Raw genomic sequence first — 20,980 nt, forward strand, 5'->3', positions numbered from 1 at the left:
CAGATTACCAGAATTCCACTGAAGGTAACAGTATATCTGTATTTAGGGGGCTGTACTCTGCAATTTTTGAAGTGATGCCAATTCTTTTTATGATAGGCTTTACTGTGCTATTGTGTGGGTTAATCTTCTAGGGTTGTTTGCTTCTGTAAGGTATTGTTATTCTGCCAAGGATAGTGCTAGATGAACTTCATGTTGCTCTGAGTCCTTTACAATTGTGAAACTATGACTTTGTGAACTGCACATTATAAATGATTTCCCAGGAAACGCATCACTTTAAATGCGCATATACTTCTGTAATTGTCAAGTTCATTTTTTCTGGTTCCTCCTTTTTTTGATGGGGGAGTGTCTGTTTTTAATTTGTTATTTCATTAATTATAGTTACTTTTACACATTTTAAAGACAGCTACAAAGTGCACCTAACTGGCAAAGGAAGCATAAAAGCAATGTTTGGATTAATGATTTCAAAGGGGATTCAGCAAGGATTTGAGAAGCCATTCACAATACCAAATCGAGATAATAGCGACTTAATGGACTTAATGGCATGTGAACAAAGTGCTTGAAAACAGCACACTTTGGGTTTGTCACAGTCAATTTCATTTAAAACAAAATATGTTCTATTTTTACATTTTACATTTAAAGCTATTCTGCCTTAGGTTTTTATTACAAACGTCAGCTTATTTGCTTCTTCTGGTTTTGTATATATTACTGTGACTATTCATAACAATATCAGTGCTTAAAATCTATACATTGTGGCAGGGTGGTGATAAAATTCACTGTTCCTTCCTAATTTGGAAGGAAGAAAACAAACATTGACACCATAAATCTGTACTGACCCATCATATCTGAAAGTCACTGTCACAATTCATTGTCCTGACATTGACTAAATAAAAGGGAAGGATTGTGTTGTGCATGAGAGGAATTTTTGTCACAGGTTACTTCCTTTTATGAACCAAGGTGGGACAAAATGTTGGCTCTCAGTTTGCTACCCCATTCACATGTGGTGTGAATTATGGATATAAATGAGATGAGGAATATTGTTGAAATCTGCACTGCACAGAATAAATTTGGAGGGGGTGGGCTTACCATTTTTGTGCACACAGATATTTGGTCTCCTTGTTTTTAAAAGCGCTCTCTCTCACATCCTGTTCTCACAGTGGCCATCCATACTATGGGAAGCCCATAATTAGAACAGGCTGGTGCTGAGCCCACAACTGCCCTCTCCCTACACATGATCCCCATCAACTGATATTCAGATGCATATTGCCTCTGACAGTGGAGACCATCTCTACCTCTTGTGGGAGCAGATTCCATATTTTAACTAGGTGCTGTGTGAAGATGTATTTTCTTTGTTATTAACAGGGGTGTCATCTTGAATAAAATATTGGGGAGCAGGTAAGCCCTGCCCTGCATAATCAATCACAAAACTTGGTGTACACACACACACACACACACACACACACACACACACTATTTAAATGGCAATAGCCATCAGCTTTGTGGAGGGCAATGAGACCTCAGCCCCTAGGAGTTGGCTCCTACAGTCCTGAATATTCCAACATTTAGCTTCATTGGATGGTCCTGGGTTCTAGAACTGGAAGGGAGACTTAACATCTACTTTCTCCTCGCCCTGCATAATTTTATAAATCTCTAACATGTAACACCCCTTACTCATCTTCCCCCTTCAAAATAAAAAAGCGTCAAATAGTATAACCTGTCTACATAGGATAGTTGTTCAATTTCCTTGATCATTTTGGTTGCCTTTTCTCTGAACTTTCCAAGCTATATGACATCCTTTTTGAGGTGAGGCAACCAGAACTATACACGCTATTCCTAGTGTGGTCACACCATATATCTGTATCCATTATGATATTGACAGTTTTATTTTTGATCTCTTTCTTAATGATCCATAATGTGGAATCCACCTTTTTCATAGCTGTTGCAAACTGGTTGAACATCTTCATTAAACCTAAAGTATTGTTTCTGGTCAATCACCACCAGTTCAGATCCCATAGGCGTATATATGAATTTAGAGGGGGTTTTTGCCGGGAAATGCATTACTTTACACTTGCATACATTGCATTCATTTGCCATTTTACTGTTCATTTGCTCAGTTTGGAAACATTGCAATCACAGAGAAACCCCAGAGCAAACCAGATGAGCAGTAAAGAAATGAAATGGGAGAAATCCCCTTGTCCCTAAATAAAAGTTTACATGAATCATAGCTAATTAAACAATGAGGCTTTCTCTGCATGGAGAAAAGGCTTAAGGGAAATTTGACAACAAAACTGTTGCGGTGGAAAAATGAGAAGAATGACTGATTATCTTCCAAGGCACTGGTGCCCACAATCAATAGATTCAAACTGAAGTACAGCAGATGTAGACTGGCTATCGGGGCGGGGGGAATGATGACTTCCTAATTGTATGAATGGCTGAGCAACGAAACAGGTCTCCCAGTGAAGTTATATAATTACCTTTTGAACAGATTTGGATGGAGAATCTATCAGGAAAGGTTTGTGCATAGGATATCTTGCCAGTTTAGAAGTGTGAGCTAAATGACCCTTGGTTCTCTTCCATCTCTATAATTTGAATGGCGTACACTCTATTAACACAGTAATAAAAGATACGTTACAGGGAGAGCTGCTGATAATGTCAACATTTCATTAGTGACACTGCGATTAAATTTCTGTCAAGCTTAGGAGCATCAATTAAATGTTAGGATATGAATCAAAATAAATGGCAAAATTGATTTAAATAGTCTATGTTCGCTATTCCTAACTTAGTTCTTGCCTACAGTTAATATTTTATGCTGTAAACCTGTTCTTAGCAATAGTACTTCATACACAGATTACCAGGTTGTGAAGGATTTCTATCATCATCTGAAAGCACAGGCACAAGTGGCATGTGATACAGTGCTCCTATATGGCTCCCCTTCCGGTCCTCATCACTGTTGCAGGGAAAGGAACCATGTACTCATGCAAAGACTCATGCCACATAATCCTTTCTGTTGCAGTCAGCAAAGAGAAGAAGGTTGGGTAGGTGACCCTTCTTCCTCAAGCTGCCTTAGGGTGTTCACTGGGAAGCAAATATTAACATCCCTGACTTCTTGTACCACCTACCAGTTATGAGCAAGGTAACCATGCGCATGCATGCATCCAGTTAGCTAAATCAACCAGCACCACATCCCTGCTTGCTTTAACACTGAGAGGTTGGTGGGAAAGGTGTCCTCTTAGGCCAGTTGTTAACCTCATCCCCAAATATCCTGCTCAGTCCTCAAGCAGGAAACTATCTAGTTCACCATGGATATATATTAGGATGGGTGGGTCACCATGTTGAATCCAGAGACACAGTTGAGAAGGTGGTGGTGACACATTAAGGATGCCTCCTTTTGATTGCTTGGCCTTCTCAATAAGACATTGGCTCCAGGCTAGTGTGGCTTTATCCCAGTTTTGGATCAAAAAGCAAAGAGCAACATCCAAGCAGCCAGTATTATTCAGGGAACTATTATTCAGTGAATGTTCACCATTAGGTAGGTTAGCTAGATGGATGGATGGATGGATGGATGGATGGATGGATGGATGGATGCATAGTTTGGCATAAACCCAAAGAAGATTAACAGGCAATTACGTTGAACTATGGCAAGAATTAATCTGTCGGTGCAAGACAGATTGCTAAGTAAATAAGAAAAAGAAAATGATTCAAGAAACTTAATACATCTGATAAAAGCATCCCTGAAAGCTCCAGTTACACAGCTCATTTAAATCCCTTTTCAAAAACAGCAGCATCACCAAATTACTAACTGGAGCCTAAAAGTTCTCTATTGGAAAGCTAAGCAATTCTACGGGGTTATTTCAAATTATATTACATGTGCAGGAACTCAGTGAAGAAGGCAAATTCTGCATCCCACTTTCCCCTACAAGACCTTCTGATACAATAATGCAATATGTTTAAGGAAGAAACAGGAATATTTTATAGACCAGCAAGACTGAATGGGATTAGGATTTTATATGATTTCTTACTTATCTCACTTTCAGGTACAAATTTATGAGAGTTCTATATTAAAGTTGAAGCATTTCTTCATAGTTGCTAAATTGAAATGTTGTCTGGCATCTTTAGTTAAGTTTGCTATAACAATTTGGCTGCTGTAATGCTCTACGATTACATCTGCACAGGCGTGCAAACCTGAATAAAATAGGGTGGGCAGGTAAGCCCCCCCACATAATAAATCACATGACACGGTACACACACACACACACATACCCCATTTGAATGGCAATGCCCATCAACTTTAGGGGGGCCCAACCTCAAATATTTTATTGGAGGGGATGAAGACCTTTTAGCCCCTAGGAGTTGGCTCCTACACATCTACATAAAAATATTCTGTCACTGCCACTTATGATGACTATACCAACTCTGCTATGAACACTTGAAGGACTGCTGGATCTGCTAAAATGAAGGATGAAGCAATAGCATCTTAGAAACCAGGAGGGCCTTGTTGGAAGCTGATTCACAGAATGTGTTACTCATTTCCCTTTCAGATTTCTCTACTAACAAAGACTAACATAAACACAGCATCAAGCTGTGTTACTTTTATTGTTGTTAGCTGCTCTGAGCCCGGCTTCAGCTTCAGCTGGGGAGGGTGGGATATAAATAAAATTGTATTATCATCATCATCATCATCATCTACTAGTTTATTATATTAGTAGCTTTCAATGTTAAAGATGCTTTCCAGAAATCCCAGATATCCTTAGATTAGGTAACACTAAAATAGTGACTTGATCTGTAATAAGACTGCGATTTTCAGCACAGTGGCCTGGTTCACATGACACACTGAGCCAAATGTGTGGACTTTCACAGATGAGCTCACAGTTGATTTGTTTCTTTCCAGTTTTTTTTTTTTTTTTTTTTTTTTTTTTGCAACTCTGAGCTAAGTGATAAGGCTGAATAGCTTGAAAACCATTTGGCTAGGTCCAGTTTGAAACAAACATTATTTCTTCCACTGATTTCAACTCATGACATTCAATGCACCAGAGTCAGCATGTAAATTAGGAAAATGCAGAATTCATTAATCCCAACTTCTTCTAGACAATGGATCACACCTAATTATGTGCAGCCTTAAAGAGTTATGTGACAATCACAGGACATTTTTTTTCCTACACTGCAGTTAATGAATGTGTATGAGAAAAAACACATGTTCAAACCTCTGCATTTCACATAATACATTAAAGCTATTCTGTCAAAAAAAAAATGACCTTAAATGTCTCCTCTAAATTCATAAATACGTGTTTCAATTTTCTCTGAATAAAAATCTGCTGAGTAACACTGTTTGTCAGGCATCACACAAATAATAAAAGTACTGGCACCCTTTTAGCACATTTCTTTTTCTCTCTTCCCCTCCACAAATCAACAATAAAATTAATAAGAATAGGGACATTACCTGATTGTGTGTTTTCTTCAGCAACCCAAATGTGTTAAAAAGTAATTTTTCATGAATATATTTTCACATTTCATTGAACACCTAGTGATACTGATGAGAACAAATACAATTTGATCGCTGCCTCGCATAAACCTGTAAAAAATACAACAATATTTTCTGAACTCTGCATTATTTTCTGAAATCTTAGCATCATTGGCAGTCAGATCCACATCACTCTAAAATGGGGCACAATGGCTGAAAGTATATGTGAAATAAATTGACTCCCCCATTCAAATAATAATAACAAGAACCCAGTTATTGTATGGAGAAAAGGAAATCAACAGCAAAAATTAGATTAGCAAATCAGGGACTGTTCAAAAATAAGAAAGTGTCTGTCTTACAAGTGAACTTTGATAATATTTAAAATATTTATTCTCAATCATACATGCATAATAGGAAAAACTTACATAATGATTGCGTAATGCTGGTATGAGAGCGCAAACACTTTAAAAGGGCTGTGCTTCAATGTATTGCTTTTTTACACTGGAGATGATCAAGGAGGAGATGATCTGGCAGTAAGTAGTCTTATTTCAATAATTATTTTATAAATATTTAAATAATTATAACTGGACCTTGCCTAATGATAAAGTACATTGGTTGGTAGCTTGGATCCTGAAAGCAGCTGCTAAATGCATATGGTAGGTGAAATCTGCAAGGTCTAGGGCTACAGCACTAAAACATTATCCTTTCTTTCTCCCTGGCATGTGGGAAAGGGGCTAAAAATGAGAGTTCTGACACACAGGGGTGGTATTGATCAGCGAATGTAATAAAACCCCAATTTCCAAAACTCAACTATTACAAAATTCATCCTGTTGTTAAGTCTAATGTGGTATCATTCCTAAATTAGATGTATCTAAAAGACTGATTCATATTAATAGATCTTGATTTGCATTATGAAAACAACAACTCAGGTAATAAGCATGCGAGAAACACAAATATGGAACTCCTTGCGCTGTGATGCCTCCCAATAGCTCCATAGTGTCAACATCAGTTTATACGTTAATGCAGTCTTTCTCAACTTTGAGTTCCCAGGTGAACTACAGTTCCCATCATCCCTGACTACTGGCCATGCTGGCTCGGAGTGATGAGAGTTATACTCCAACAACATCTGGGAAACAAAGGTTGAGAAAGGCTGTGTTTAAGAATAAGCAACAAATTGGCAAACTGTGGTTTGCACCATTTCCCAGTGATGTAGCACCGTTATCAAAAGATTACACATAATCCCAACACAGGTTTATGGTCCTATGTTATGGACCCATGGAGTTCAATTAAGTTCACTCAGAAAGGTAAAAGAAATTTGTGCACAGATGATGATTGCAACAACCTATCTCTTTAATCACTCTTGTAAGAATCTGTCTTGAATTGCTTGATTTATATATAAATATAATGGTGAACTTTTAATTTGAAGGTTGGGGATTTTTTTTTAGGTGGGGTGTTGTTTAGTTTTCCTTAGTAACTAAATTAAATTGTCCATCAAATTTAATCAGTCAGTTTGTGACAAGGTATCCCATGGGCACGTTTTACTGTAGGTGTCATTATCATTGCCTTCATAAATCACCATAATAGAACTCCATAGTGCCAGGCTGTTGCAGAGCATCACATGATAAATCCCTAATAAATTGGTCTGGATTTTCTAAAATAAGAACAGCTCAATCTTCTGAACATAAAGATACAAGAACAATACTGCTTCCTGGCGCAGAAACAAACAGGTCGGGGGGGGGGGAACGCATTTGTGAGACAGACTGGAAATGTAGCATGAAGCCACTTCCAGCTAAAAGTCTGGTGTAATTGCCAGAGGTTGGGAGGAGTGAGAAGACGTTACTTAGGTGCTGTCCCATACCTCCCCACCCCTTTATTCTCAAGCAAGGCAAGAGATAGATCAATGAGAGACAGCCGGAATTGGGAGTGGCCTAGTTTGGAGGTTCTTTTGGACAGAAAAAAAACTTTGTCAGTGGCAGCAGCTTGGCAGTGGCATAGCAACTGCAGAGGCAAACTCACTGGCCTCATAGAATGATAGAATTGCAGATTTGAAAGGGACTCAATAAGTCATCTGCTTCAACTCCCTACAGTGCAGAAATCGCAGCTCAATAATCATTTCAACGTAGTCCATTCCACTGTTGAACAGCTCTTATAATCAGAAAGTTATTCATAATGTTTAGTTATTCATGATGCTTGCGCCATCTTCCATGTGGCAGCCCTTTACATATTCAAAAATATATCTTTTCTTAGTCACTTCTTCTCCAAGCTAAACACACCCAGTTCCCTCAAACGTTCCTCATAAGGCTTGGTTTCCAGACCCTTTGTGAACTTAGCTGTCCTCCTCTGTGCATGTTCTAGTTTGTCTTCTTGAACTGTGGTGCACAAAAATGAACACAATATTCCAAGTGGGGTCTGGTGAAGGCAGAAAAGAGTGGAACCAATGACAGATCTTGGGACCTCAATTTTTTTTGGCAACCTGTGTGACACTAAAATTCAACATACCCACCCTTCTTGCCTTCCATTCCATCTGCCCACAGACTGTCTTGCCAGAGTGGTGCATGCTCCCGCTTGGACTACAGCAATGCGCTCTACGTGGGGCTACCTTTGAAGGTGACCCGGAAACTACAGAATGAGGCAGCTAGACTGGTGACTGGGAGCAGCTGCCGAGACCATATAACACCGGTCTTGAAAGACCTACATTGGCTCCCAGTACGTTTCCAAGCACAATTCAAAGTGTTGGTGCTGACCTTTAAAGCCCTAAATGGCCTCGGTCCTGTATACCTGAAGGAGCGTCTCCACCCCCATCGTTCAGCCTAGACACTGAGATCCAATGCCAAGGGCCTTCTGGCAGTTCCCTCATTGCGAGAAGTGAGGTTACAGGGAAACAGACAGAGGGCCTTCTTGATAATGGCGCCTGCCCTGTGAAACGCCCTCCCTTCAGATGTGAAGGAAATAAGCAGCTATCTTATCTTTAAAAGACATCTGAAGGCAGCGCTGGTTTAAGGAAGTTTTTAATATTTAATGCTGTATTGTTTTTAACACTCGATTGGGAGCTACCCAGAGTGGCTGGGGGAACTCAGCCAGATGGGCGGGGTATAAATAATAAATTATTATTATTATTATTATTATTATTATTATTATTATTATTATTAGATTTTTGGTATCCTCAAGGCTCTGCACCTAGTGCAACTGAACTGGTCATGTTTGCCTAAATCTGCCTCTGGTGCAACTATTACCTTCCCATTCCACATTAGGATTATAAATATTAAGTGGATTCCTTTCATCCATTGCCCACAACTAAACATGTTCAACCATCCACACCATGCGGTCAGGGCTTAACCTATCCAAGGGCATATCACTGCCAAGATTTCAGGCTACCTAAGTGTGGTTCTGGTCACAGTCTTTAATGGCACCTCCTCATACCTCTATCAGTCCATCATCTTCAGATGCTACCCCAGCCATGCCTGTAGCAGTGATGTGGCTGGACATTCAAGAAAAAAAAGGAATCCACATTGCAGGTAATAAAATAAAACATCCTATTTGAGATATATAGGTAGGCTACCTAACTAGGAATTAGCTGAGGCATGGTAAGCTTAGGCTAGAAAGTAGTGGGAAAGTTTGAAAGACTGCCAGAGAAATGTATTAAAGAGAGTTAAAATTAATACTGTTTGTTCAGTCAATTCTTTTAGTCAAGCAACAAGGCTTTATATTAATGTGTGTTCTCTGGTAATTGTTTTGAATACAAGGGAATGATTGGAAAGGGGACCAAAACCAAGTAAGTAAACTATTAGACTCTACCGCAAATCAGTGATGCACAGAAATGAAATGAGGTGGAAGCATTAAAAAGATGCCACAAATATATCTTTCCACTGCCCCCTAAAAAAGTTAAAATTAATATGCTATGTCAAAAACAGGATTAACCATAGACAAAAATTCAACATAAAGAATTATGTTGGGGTGGATTCTAATCAGATGAATCACAACTAGGTTAGTAGTTGCATAGGATATGTTCATTAGAGAAAGAGGAAGAATTAATTTCAAAAGGATTTATTCATGGAGTTTGGTGCTTCTGACCAGATCAAGATTTTCCTGCTTCAAACTGCCTCTTTCACTTATGTATAAGCCACTCAAGGAATGCCATTGTCTTTTTAAAAAGCAGCTTAAAACCCCAAGTATATTCTGGTAATAAGGATATCATATCCAAATCAATTTATCATCAAGTTTTAGAGTGGTGTGTATCTGTTCTGAAATTTGCACATCATTCACAAATGCCTGGGTTAGGCTGCCTAAAAGCTTCTGCAAATGTTCATCAGGAGTGACATCATCATTGTCTACAGCATGTTGCTTGCCCGCACCATGTGACTGTAACATCATTTCACAGTCCACATCCTCTCTCATGGGTGCCTTCACTTCTTACCAAACTCCAGGATATTAAGCTAATTGGGGAATAAGAAAACACTGGGACATCGATCCACTATCTGCTCCACAGCAAGGACATGACAGGGTGGGAGGGGTACTCATGGACTTCCTACTTAGGTTGATGCTCTGGCTGTGGAGGAGATCTTGAGTTGGTGTGTCAGGGCTTTGCCTTTCCAGTCTTCACTCTCCTCCCAATAGGCAGAAATCACCATTGCTAGAAGGAGGCATGTCTGGGTTGTTGTTGTTTTTTGCAGGGGTGCCCCCCACAAGTGATAGGCATCTTTTCTTTCAAGGATAATAAGATCCTGTTTTCTACTCTGACCTTCCTTCCAAAGGTGAAGTGGCTATACACTTGTACCCCACAGATACAACTTCACACTTCTCTGAATTCTTCAATGCAGATGTACAGCCAGGCAAAGTGTAGGGAGGAAAGCATTTGCTTTAGAAAACTGTGCACAAACATACATATATTCATGAAAATCACTTTGCAAAAGTTGCTATATTAAACAAAATTTCATAGAGAAATGTGCTTATTAGAAGAAATTCACACAAAAAATGTTTATGGTCCCCCCCCCCCCCTTTTAAAATTGCAAACCAATGTGGAAATGTGGATCCATAAATTTAAGCCAGGAAAAATGAGAAATTGAGAGAAACTGAAATTGAGAGGTCCACCTAAGGAATGAAAATGGTGGCTCTGTAAATGAAAATATTCATGCAGATCGTATTGCAACAAACCATCTCTTTATAATTCCATTAAAACATTTGAGGAGGTGTCTTATATGCTCATTTATTGATATAGTTTCATAATGAAGAACAGCCACATTGTGGTTGGCAGTAGTAAAAACATCTTTACAATGCTGAAGGCGGTATTGTTAATGGTTGGTGTGGCTGGGTGGGGGTGTGTAGTAAGTATTGTGCCAATAAAGCACCTTGAGTGCTACTTTGTAAAAGGTAACAGAATCAGGCAGTTAGATTATTTCAATCTTCACACAGGTTTCTGTGAAGTGGAACTATTATTTAAAAGTTGCACCCTCTTAACATCTAAAAGATCTGGCTCATCAGTTCTCTGTATAAGCAAGTATGCATAGCTGTCAAGCGTCCCTTATTTGGCGGGATAGTCCCTTATCCCAGCGCCATGTCCCGCTGTTGTCCCTTATTGATGATGTCCCTTAAATAAGCTACTGAAGGTAATGGGGCCCTTTCTATGTCCAGCTGTCCTTTGTCAACAACAAATTGTTGCTGTTTTTTTGTGTTGAATATATGCTATATGGTAATTTATGGACCTAATAGGTATCTAAAGCCATTTGCATGCAACAAAATATGTATTTTATCAAAGTAATTGTTGATCCCTTATTTTGGCTGCTGATCCCTTATTTTCGAGGCTGCTGGTCCCTTATTTTCAAATCTGTAAGTTGACAGCTATGAGTATGTGACTTAAAGAAAATCCATGCTCAGGAGGTCAAAATCTAAATCAGAGATGGGAAGTCTAACTCAAATCATTACCATGTTGGATAAGGCAAAATGTATGCAATGACAACAGTGTGATGACTAAAAGCATGCAGGAAGCAAGCCATTGGCTCAGTGAGGTTTCAGGGTGTCTGCCAGCAGCTCAGATCAAGATTCTAAACCAGTCTGCAATTACATAAGGGCCAGATCCAAAATAGGTGCTATTGTTCCAGGTCACCTGATCCTGCTGGGCTAAAGTAACAATTCACATGCAATAGGCTGCAGGCATCTGAAGCATATATCCAGCTGCATTACAATATTGTGTCCACTTGGAGTATGCCAAGTGGTCCAAGAAATACATTTTCTTCCACCTTTCTCATCACAGGAAGAATGTGGATGCCATGAGTGCACCTTAATCCAAGATGCTATCCTTTTTTCTCTCTTTTTTTAGCAACATAAATAAACTTTCTCCTCCACACCAGGACAAACTTCTGCCACTGAAGTCAAGAAGAAACAAAAGTAAGCAGGTAAGGCATTTTGTCTCTTGGCAGAATTGGGATCACCACAGGGCCATAGCTCATCATTAGAGCATTTTCTTTGCACGGAGAAGGTTCATTATTGGCATCTCCAGACAGAGCTATCTGAAACCATGGAGAACCATGGACAGTCAGTGTGGACAATATGGACCAATACTTGGTATATGACAGCTTCCTTAGTTGCTATGATGCTACATACAATTTTTATATGCAGTGTATCAAAAAAATGTAGATTGCAGAAGAAACAAATGTATAATAAATGCAAAAGAGTTTCAAATTATTATTATTATTATTTATTATTATTATTATTATTATTATTATTATTATTATTATTATTATTAATTCCCTACCCATCTGGTTAGGAACTGTCAGGTGGAAGAGAACTGATGATAGGTTATAAGCATCCTCACAACAGAGGCAGTTTTAGGGTGGCATGACCAGTGTGCTCCCATTGGGTGATGTGCTGCAGGGGCACCATACAAAGCTGTAGAGGAGGGTGTAGGAGGCAGGGGGGATGAATTCTAGCATTGTACAGGGTGCTGCTAATATAGTGTGAGATAAATGGAATCACTTCCTAAAGAGAGGCACATATCTACCTGAACTGTGCATATTTGCTGATTGAAATTGAAAATGCTGGTGAAGACAGCTTAACAATTATGTTGTCAACTAATGCAGTAGTGTTGCCAATGTAATAATATCACTGTCAAAGCAATTTCTGAGCACAGAAGATTTAAATAAGCTGTTGCCTAAATAAAGCTATGTATGAACCAAACTGTAGACTTATTGTCTATGTGGTAGGGGGAACGATCAATAAAAAAGCTCAGGTAACAAATGGAATAGGGTGGATGTGGAGGAACTCCCTGAAACCACCACCTTGAAATAGATCAAGCTGATCTAGCTGAAACTTAGAGGGAGTCTTGAGTTTTTTAGGAAGGTCACAAGTCACATAGATGCTGCAATCCAGCACCCTAGGAGGGATCCCTAATGAACTCAGTGGGACTTACTTCTGAATAGATATGCTCTGGAATGCACTGGAAAAACTCCAGAGGGCTCAGATGTGAAGGCCAGTGAGAACTCCCAAGGTGAATTAAACATATGCTCCAGTTTCACAAACTGCTTTTCTGCCTCGTTTTCTATTATGTCACTTCAGCAACACACGTTTATTCAAGCCTAGTCAAAATAACATTATATATTATTAGTACGGTAGTTAGTGTTAGCATTATTTGTGTTGTTATTGTCCCTGCTGTTTGATGGTTGTTGACTTTCTCCCATTCTTTTCTGAATAACAATAGTTTAAAAATAGCTTGCAGTGTAGCATAGTGAGGAAGTTGGTATTTGGGGGGGGGGATAGAAGTGGCATACCTCTTCTTGATGTAGGGTTGCAACCAATACTGTAGGTTTGCAGAGCATTAGCACTGCACTCATACAAAGTGATCTACTTCTCTTAACCCTGCTGCCCTCTGTTCCCTTTCAAAATCTGCTCTGGAAGATTGCAGCAGCAACGTCCTCTTAAAATTAAAGAACTGGCTGTCTCTGCACAAACTTTCAGCTAGGATTCTTCCTGTAATTCTAGAACCGAACTCATAGTCCTACTACGGAAATCCTTTCTTGATGTTCCAAACCTCCAGTTTCTTAATCACAGCTGTCTAATAAAGAGAACACCTTTTTATTGTGGCTATTGTTAAATAATTGGGAGTCAGAATTCTTGAGGATTGGCCGCAAACCTGTCAGAGATCTACCAATATGTATGTTGTATTTTTAATTCTTTTATTTCTAAGCTGGCCTGAAAATGTCAACTTGCAGAGAAGGGTGAGGCATCCATTTTAGAAAATACCTTGCCCGGTATTGGGTAACCTCAATAATTTGGACTATCAGAGCAGCGCGGCTAACAATACTGGAAATTGCAAGTATGGCCGAATCAACATATATGGTCTACTGAAGAAATGGGCACATTATACAAATTGAATGCTTTTCAAAATGGGATTACCTCTTATAATAATTATTATGTGTTTGGGAGATTGGGTATTTTATGTTTAACACTAGGAGATATATAAAAATGCATGTATAATAATTATTATTAAACTTTTCAATAAGCAAATAAGTGCAAATTTCCCATATGGGCTTGTTTGGTCCAGTTCCAATGGTTCTTCTTTCCTAAATAATAAGACAAATTCTCTTGTCCATTCTGCACTAAACAATATCATAAACTATCATAAACTAATATCATAAATTGAAACCTATGTAAAAAAAAATACACTTCCCTCAGTGCAGAAGACTTTTGTCAAAGTCACTAGCTGCAAAGGTCACCAATAAAGAGAATGCTGTAGACATGACTTGACAGTTTGAAACCAGATGACTGGCAGACACAATCGAGGCTCATGATGCACTTGGTCTGTTTGTTTGCTTCTCTCCTGAGAAATGTCCTGGGAAGTTTAATTCAGATAGACCAAATATACACTGAAGTACACTATCACCCATGTTGTGTGTAACTATACAGAGGGGTATTTTCGCCCTCTATTTGACCTCCCCCTTTCAGTTATATTTTGTTCACATACCTTAACTGTGCATCCAATATATCTTGTACCACTGCCTGAAATGGGACTTCCAGTAAGCCGACGCCACAAAATATCTTTCTTTGTAGTTTGAGTCTGCAAGGGGTGGGGGAATACTTTGGGTAACCTGATGCCATTGTAACACCTACTGGTTCACAGATGGGCAGTCTCACCCACCTGTCAAAATGCCCCGCCAGCTGAAAAAAGGTCTCAGCCCTGGAATAAAGTAGAAATGTTTCAATGATCTGGATGTATGCAGATACCCCATCCTACTCAGAATGCAGATTCTAAAATTAGCACTTGGATCATTCATGGTTTATATATTGAAACTCCAGAATATTCATTTTTGCAAGGAAGAAGAAAAAGAACAGCATTTGTATAATTGTTTAGATTTTCAGAATTTAGAGTAATGTGTTCAGCTTCGATGAATACAAAGCTCATAGAAGATGCTGGATTTTTTTATTTTTAAAAAAGCAATTTCCTTTGTTTTTTATATCAGTCTATTTCAAAATAGCACAATGTTCTAGCTTTTAACACAACTCAAAAAATAAATAAATGATTTTTGGATTGATTTTTTTTTCCAATTGGGAAATTTCTAAAGTTCTTTCTTTTCAGTTTCCCTAGGCCAATGTCTATTAAGTTTATGCAATTGTGTCCTAAACACTCATATATTGATTACAGTGTTATATTTAACTGATGTTATTTCAAAGTAAAGTGGAACGGCACTATACCTTGAAGGGCATCAACTTGAAGGATGACAGCTGACAGTTGTCTGCTGTATTCTCCATCAGCTCTAGACAGCTTTATTCAGGAGGGCCTGGGGTCATCTGAACCTGACACATGAAAGATCTTGTACTGTGTTTACATCAACTTCTGTCTCTCGACTGACAAAGCACTTAGGTAGCTTTGTAGCTGTGCGAACACTTGTCTGAGTGTAACTTACATCCTTCAAGCATTTCCTGGTCAAAGGTCTGTTGCTTCTGATAATCACTGAGGTGGATAGATTGTGACATAAGTTGGTTGTATTCATGGTGAATTGAATCCCTCTTCATGGAAATAAGTGAAACAAATAGTTGCTTCCTGATAGAAATCCTGTGTCTGGCATAACAATTACGTTTTTGCATTTCACCAGAAAACTTTCTTCTTTACTTTATTTTGTGGTATTTAATCATTTGAAGATCTTTGTATATGCTAGGGGTGTATGTCTGCTCTGCAAAAACCCCTAATCAGAAACAGAAGTGAGCATGGTCTGCAGCAGATGTGCACCTCAAGAGGAGGAAGCCAAGCTCCCGTGGGGCATGATAGGGTGGATCAGGGAACACAAAGAGCATCATCTCATGGCATTTCTGATGTGGATGTAAAATGCCAAATGGGGACAGCTTTGCTTGCAAATTTCACCCAATTATTATTCTTGAAACTAAAGAAAAGTTTGAGATGTTTGTTTTCCCTTTTTTTTTAAAAAAAAAAAGCATGTCATTCTCATATCCTATCAGAATTAAGAGAGGAAATGTGGCATATCCCATGGTACATGGAAATATTCTAGACTGATTCACCTTTGACCACTTGGAATAAGTTCAACATCACTTTTGCCAGTGCTGCATTTATCAGCGACTTTTTGTTGAGGACCATTTAGACAAGATTAAATACTTCAGACCCTGAAGTTGTGAGGTCCTGCTCTTGCCATAACAAATCTTCTGCACCTACATAAAAGTTGGCAAAATACATACGATGCTCTGAATATAATTCAAAAGTGGTTAGGGAAAAAAAAAGCAAAGGAGCACTCCTGTGCCTCTTTACAGTGGTACCTCAGGTTACATACGCTTCATGTTACATACGCTTCAGGTTACAGACTCCACTAACCCAGAAATAGTGCTTCAGGTTAAGAACTTTGCTTCAGGATGAGAACAGAAATCAGGCTCCGGCAGCGTGGCAGCAGCAGAAGGCCCCATTAGCTAAAGTGTTGCTTCAGGTTAAGAACAGTTTCAGGTTAAGTACAGACCTCCGGAACGAATTAAGTACTTAACCTGAGGTACCACTGTAATTGATTTTTTGTTTTGTTTAGAAAGCCACCAAAATTAAGCTTTTTTGATGGGAACCTAACCCAAAAATAGTGATTTTAAGCTTTTTGAGCTGTTTCTGTTGCTTTTTCTATCACGTTGCCATACATCCGGGTATTTCCTGACATTTTGCCAGTTCAGCAAAAATGGAACCTGCAGACATAATCTACCTGATGGGGTTTACAAATCTGCCAAATTTCAAGCCAATCCAATAAAAATTGCAACAGATACAAGTTTAAAAATGCTGAGAATTGGTTCCAATACAGGACTAAGACAATACAAGACATCTTTGCTGGTCCCAGGCACTCTATACCACCCACCTGAATTTTGACCTGAAAGACCAAGGAAAAGTGTAAGGTAAAGGTAAAGGGACCCCTGACCATTAGGTCCAGTCCTGGCCTGAAGGAATGGGTTTCCAAAACTGGCAGTTTTTAAACTGCACCAAAATCCCCATTTCTCCTTAGCTAAAATGCATAAACTTTAGCCGTTGGGCAAATGCAAAACAAGAACACAGCTCTCTCCCTTATCAGTTTCACGGCAAGACTGGCCTTGACTTTACCAGTAGAACAGACACAGACATATCTTATGTCCTGACCACAAATGACGCAGAGACCCAAGTCTGGGACTAACGCCAGAGCATGTTCTGGAAAGTAGTGACCTCTTGCTCCAAGATAGGAGTAGGAACAGGAATATCCTTTTATGGTCAGGAGTGCAGGAAGGAAATCCCTTTTATGGTTAAGAGTGCTGGAGCAGGAACATATGTGATGTCAACCTACGTATACAAGCTGACGTGGTTGGAAGGAGGGAGAGGGTGCCTGGAGGATATATATCCTGCATGAAACTTGTCATTTCTTTGGACTTGCTGTGGACTTGATCACGCAAGTGCCTTCTGCTATCTGGAGAGCAGAATAAACTCTTTCTTTGAATCAACCTCAGGTGTTGTTCGACTTCCTTCCTCCTGTCCCGGAGCAACGCTGACCCAATCGGTGAATTCCAATAAGGCTACATTTCTTGGGGGCTCGTCCGGAATTCCGCGTTCTCCAAGGACAAGGACGAAGGACCGAGGCATCACTGCTTAGCGAACAGCTCGGTCAGCGTCAGTGGCTCCAAGCGTGCACCCTACCATTTCTAGGGGGAGCCCCCCACCCCATACCTGAGTGGAGACACAGCAGAGACGGAAGAAAAACAGCAGCTGCACGGGAAAAGGGTGCCCAAGGGAAGGGAAAGGTAGGCTCCACAGCTTGTTTTGTGGGAGTCAGGGGCCTGATCAGCCCCGCCCAGTAGGAGCAGTAGGGTGCCGCTGGGTTAAACCAGTAGAGAGCAGTAGTGTGCCACTGGTTTGCCGGTAGAAGAGCAGTATAAGTGCCACTGGCGTTGGGAAGTTTATGGGTAAAGGGGATTGGGGAGGTGAATGGGGTTTGTATGTGTATGGGGGGGAATTCAATTGGTGAATTCCAATAAGGCTACAGGCCGACTCTGGGGTTGTGGCGCTCATCTCGCTTTATTGGCCGAGGGAGCCGGTGTACAGCTTCCAGGTCATGTGGCCAGCATGACTAAGCCGCTTCTGGCAAACCAGAGCAGTGCACAGAAACGCCGTTTACCTTCCTGCCAGGGCAGAATCTATTTATCTACTTGCACTTTGGCGTGCTTTCAAACTACTAGGTTGGCAGGAGCAGGGACCGAGCAATGGGAGCTCACCCCATTGCGGGGATTCGAACCACCGACCTTCTGATTGGCAACTGCTAGGCTCTGTGGTTTAACCCACAGCGCCACCCAAAAAACATTTTTTGACATTGCACAACACAGTCATGGATCATGTAACATGTACGTTAAGGCACTAGTCATAGCTTTCCTGTCTTTGTGGAGCTTGAGCCACCGTGAGATGGGATGGCCTTAGCTCTGAACTAATTGTTTTGTTTTGTTTTTAATCACTGAATAACAGCTCCCAAGCTTTTTACTGTGAAATCCTGCAGTATGGCAAATAAGAACTGAGGGTGACTAATTATGTACTCAGATACTTGCTAAATTGGAAGTCTTTGCGCTGATTAGGGATCTTCTTTTGGCCCTTGCAAATCAATAGATAATAAGCCATTAAAAGATGCATGGAATATTTTACAGTGTCTTTTCTTGAGAGTTTGTAGCTTTCAGGAAAGAAAGAAAGAAACATGAAACCAGACAGCTTTTTTGTAATTTAGGATCCTGTTACTCAAATGTTTGCACAGTTCTAGTAAAAATAATAAATAACAATGGTGGCTATGAAAACACTTGCCACACACACAACCCATTTAACATTAAGCGCTGTAGTAATTTTAATTAATCAGAGCACAGTATCAACGTCAGAGAACTAAAGTTGTTAATGATGCTAAGCTCTGTGTTAGCAAAGACAAAAGAGCCTGATTCTGCTTGCTTTATTAAGTAAGGGACCCTAATATCTTATTCCCTAAATGATGCCATTGATTTTTAATGGAGCTATTTGCTGAATAAAGTGCTGACTTAATGAGAGTTGGATTTGCCTAATTTGGTGATGCATGGCATGTGTCATTCCTACGAAGGCCTTGCAAAATGTTAAGTAAAATTGGCATCCAGACTAGTTGATGGGAGGTGTTGTTATAATAATTGACTTACCTTATTTTGAATGTATGAAATAGTCTGTAAACAATATTTTATCATTAGGCTTTGTATCTGCTTCTGGATTCATGCTATTCAGAGGAGGAATGATTAAGGAGGTTATTAGTAAACCTACAAAGAACAGGACACAGAGCAGTTAAACATTACCCCATCATCTGCGCAAGAAATGTTCGGCATCATTACATTCTCCACAATAGTAACTTGGCACTGCTCTGTGGGGTAAGCAATCAATACATGCAGGCAATACTTATTATATCAATAGAAAAATGTATGATTTAGATGGCTTCAGCACTGTAAAATCAATATGCACGTCTCTTTATAAGGCCAAGCATTAGTCTCTGCTGCAGCTGAGAGTGACAATGTATGAGCTATAATTAATTGGGGGGGGGGGCTTCTACAAGTTTTAATTTGGTTTTGTGCACACTTTCGGTCCAACTGTTGCTGAACATTAAATATAAACATTGTTCTCATCACTATCTATTGTACAAAAAGCTGCCTGAATGCTTTTATTCACATTAGAACTATCCAGTGCTATTTTTCTATAAAAACAGGTGCCAGAACTCACGATGTTCTTTTATAATAGCAATGGTGCCCACCTGAGAGGTGAGTTCTGGCTGAAAAAAAGCCCTGGAAATATCGCTTCTGCAAATATCCCCATCATTGCTATGGTGACTGAAAATGTATAGCAAATGGGATTCTTGCCTTTTGGCTCACATACGTCTGCTTTGAAAAAGGTGAACCAGAAAACAAAAACCAACCATAATGTCCCCCATGTCTTGTCTACAGCAAAGGTAATCTATCATGATTCCGGTAGTTTTGGCTAGTGCTGTGTGGGAAGTCCACATACCTTTTCTGGTGGGTGGTGTTGCAGCCAGGCATTGGGGGCCCCACAGTGGTCCAGCTGGGGGCAGAGATTGATGCCCCTTCGTTGCCATCTGGGCCACGTTTCCGGCTCTGGGCAGGGCCCCTGCCCAGTTAAGGCCCAGGAAGAGTCTTCTACATTTCCCCCTGATCACTCTTCATCAGTTAATGGGGTGGGTGGGTGAGAGGTTTTGGTAGAGCACTAGTTCTGGCCCCCAATGTTTTCAATATATTTTGGACACTTGAACATTATTTGCTTCTAAATCTGATGCCATATCCGGAATACTGAATACTGCAGTCACAAGCAGTGATTTCCAGGTGGAAATCAGCCAGTAAAAAAAGCTGTCTAGATTTTCACTTTTTGAAATATACATCTGAAGAGGAAAGGAAGGAAGATCTGAAACATAAGTTGCAACTACAGGATGGCAGACTTGTCTATAATATTGATTTACAGAACTAGAATGAAAATGGCACTCACTGCACTCCAGCATCTAAAAAAAGTCATTATTATCATCAGTTCATTTGTATGCTGCCTTTCCATGGTAAACCATGCCTTGCAGCTCACAATAATATAATACAGTATTGTAACAGGATAAGATAACAATATATAATAAAACATAGAAACAGCATTGCATGGCAATTCAAAGCATATCAAAAATCTCACATGAATACATTCAGTTTGTACTCAACAATCCCCTAACAATTCACACTAAAGCCTATAAATAATTATCCTTCCACACACACTAATGATGGAATCCAAATTAACAGAGAATTTATAGCAGCACATATTAAAAAACAAAAACAACACAATCATATAAATAAAAAAGTAAGATTGCATTTCTATTTCTAAACAAATGAGAAACATTTCAGTCTACAATCAATATGTTTCTCTAAATTCTCATCTAACAGAAATGAAACTTCAGTTTTTTAAAGCTAAACTATAGCAAACTTTTTTTGCGGTTCCATTTACATGGAAAAAGTGTGAATTATTCAGAGTAATTTTACCTAGACAGGGTATATCTATTGCTC

The 20,980-nt window shown here is 39.5% G+C and overlaps 1 long non-coding RNA gene across 1 annotated transcript; it reads right to left on the reverse strand.

Annotated features, from left to right (window-relative positions):
- Window positions 1–1,544: 1,544 nt before the first annotated feature.
- On the reverse strand, window positions 1,545–15,280 carry LOC310842867. Its single transcript, XR_014563361.1, has 4 exons — window positions 15,137–15,280; window positions 13,216–13,499; window positions 5,435–5,566; window positions 1,545–2,599 (listed from the first exon to the last, which is right to left on the reverse strand). It is a non-coding gene; the product is annotated as an uncharacterized lncRNA (long non-coding RNA).
- Between the last annotated feature and the right edge of the window lie 5,700 nt (window positions 15,281–20,980).

The sequence above is a fragment of the Podarcis gaigeae genome, assembly GCF_964106915.1.
Source record: "Podarcis gaigeae genome assembly, chromosome: 4".
NCBI lineage: Eukaryota > Metazoa > Chordata > Lepidosauria > Squamata > Lacertidae > Podarcis > Podarcis gaigeae.